This window comes from Paramacrobiotus metropolitanus, unplaced genomic scaffold, assembly GCF_019649055.1.
Source record: "Paramacrobiotus metropolitanus isolate TYO unplaced genomic scaffold, Prichtersi_v1.0 Parri_scaffold0000439, whole genome shotgun sequence".
In the NCBI taxonomy this organism is placed as follows: domain Eukaryota; kingdom Metazoa; phylum Tardigrada; class Eutardigrada; order Parachela; family Macrobiotidae; genus Paramacrobiotus; species Paramacrobiotus metropolitanus.
The window spans coordinates 9,504-11,835 of record NW_026570659.1 but is presented as its reverse complement, the minus strand read 5'-3'; positions in this window follow the sequence as shown (position 1 = coordinate 11,835).

Here is a 2,332-nt window from a genome sequence, read left to right as displayed (position 1 = left end):
AGTGTGGGATCGCCGGCGCGTAGTCGCTGGCGCATATCCTCCTCAGTCAGATTTAAGCGTAGATCGACTTCTATGATCTTGCTTACAGCCCGGTTATGCGGGTCATCCCATGACTCCGTTTGGGTCAATCGGATGCGATGCCTCGTTGGAGGTTCGTCCCGCAATGGCTGAGTTGTTCCTGACGGAATTGCCGGTGCTTCCGGTGAGGAAAGCACATGTCCCTTGCCAGGAAAGTTCTTCGGCGGCGACTTCTTCTTCTTGGTCGGTAGGCCACGAAGTGTCAAAGTCGGTGGTTCCGGTTTAAGTATGGACGGGCCAGGCCTGGTAGGGCCGGGAGCATCTAAGTCCTTTGGCGGGCCATTCCACGCTGGGAGAGTAGGCCCGGTTGGACGAGTTAGTTCCAGGTTTTCACGTGGTCCTCTCCAAGATGGGAGTGACCGCTGCGAAGGAGGCTCTTCGGCTTCTGGAGGAGTCCTCTTCTTTGTTTTGAACCTGGGCGATTGTGGACCACTTGTTGTGGCAGGAGTGGCTGGTTCTGGCCTTCCTCCTGTCGATTTCCTGTCCGTTGGTCGGACAATAAGGGTGCCACTTGATGTGTCGCCTTCGATTGGTTTCGGCGTGGGCTGTGATAACGCCGTTGGCGCATCAACAGCCATTGGACTTGTCGGTTCACCAGCCGGTTGGACTGGTGTTGACTCCAATTCGACCGACTTCTCCGGCGAAAGCTCGAAGGTTTTATCGAGCAGGCTCACGTACCTTTCGACGTCCTGTGGTGGGACTTCAATGCTGCTGTCCGCTGTGGCGGGTCCGGCAGTGTCCACAGGTTGGTTTGACGTTGGACCAGGCACCGTTAGGGCCTGAACCAACTCAGCTGGGATTGGCTGTCCAACTGATAGTGAGGCGGCCGGTTCATATGTCAGGGCCAAAGGTGCTGGCGCAGACACTGGTGATGGTCGCCATTCATTTACTGGGTCGAAGTCGCCGGGGCGTGCCGTCGTTGACGGGCCAGGTCGTTGGACCTTCCAGTAATCTTCGATAGTCTCCTTAAGCCATTTGGTGATTATATCAAAGGCTGTCAATCCGAGGCCGGTAGGCGTCGTGTTGTTCGGAGTCATTTCTTTAAGCAGAGCTATCCGGTAGGATAGACTCTCCAGCTGCTCCTTCAATTTAGCCGCTTCTGGGTCAAAAAGGCTAAGATCCTGTATTTGGTTGTTTAGACGGCGCTCAATGTCCTCGGCGTCCCTGATAAGGTGCCGAATCCTTAGTGCTTGAGCAATCGTCATCTGTATTGGCCCAATGTCAGCATCGCGCAACCGTTGGTCCGCTTCTGCTTGGTCTTCGTCCCATTGTTGACGTAAGATCCGAGGGGCCGGTTGATTGACGTTAGCCAAGGTGAGTACAGGGAAGTCGTCCGCATAAGCTGGTCTGCCTTGCGGAACGCTGCCCCTCATGATCAGTTCCAGGCGTTCCGCTATTTCTGGTGGCGGTGCCAGTGAAGTTGGTCTAGGGTGGACCTGTCGTTCTGGCGCGACCATGTGATCAGGCGGAGCTGTTAATCCCGGAACTGGGATTGGATCTGGCATGTCGAGCCAGTCGATGCCGCTGTCGGTTTCTGTATCCGACGCGCTGGCTGGTCGACTAAGTGCCGGTCCGGCTGCAAATCGTTCAGCCGAGATCCGCATAATTCTCAAGAACCGCATCCTCAATTCTTCCGCCGGTCGGCGTGTTGAGGATTGTGTCGGCGTGAGAAGTCCGGTTTGTCCTACGCGTGTTGGCTGTCCCGGTCGAGGTTTGGGCAACACGCGTCTGAGTGCTTCGTCGATCAGGCCAAGCTAATATTGCCGGTTACGAAAATCGCGCAATGCTGGCGCGTCATTGGCCGTATTTAATGGCTTGTCCATAAACCGCAGCATGGCCCGTCGGATCCTGGTTATGTATTCCAGGACGCGTTGGAATTCTAAGTCCAACGCGACTTTTCTCCGTATGGTGGCGACGTCAATGCCTTTCAGGCTGGTAATGGCTTTGCGGATTTCCTCTTCTAGGAGTTCCGCCGCGTGTAATTCGCGTTCCAGGGGCGGTATGTCTGGATAAGCCCTGAGGTCGTACGGAGAAGATGCTGGTTCTCGCGATTCCAGTCCAGTGTCCAGTAACATTGCCTCGTCGGTAGATGTAGGCTGGGCCACTGGTGGCGCGGAAAATTCCCCTGTCGTAGTGGTAACTACAACTATTGGGTTCTGTGGGGGCGGTGCAGATGGTGCTGGTGGCGGACGTGTAGGTGCTCGGGTTGTGAGTTTGCACGTGGTTCCATTGTGGTTCTATGGTGGTTCTATGG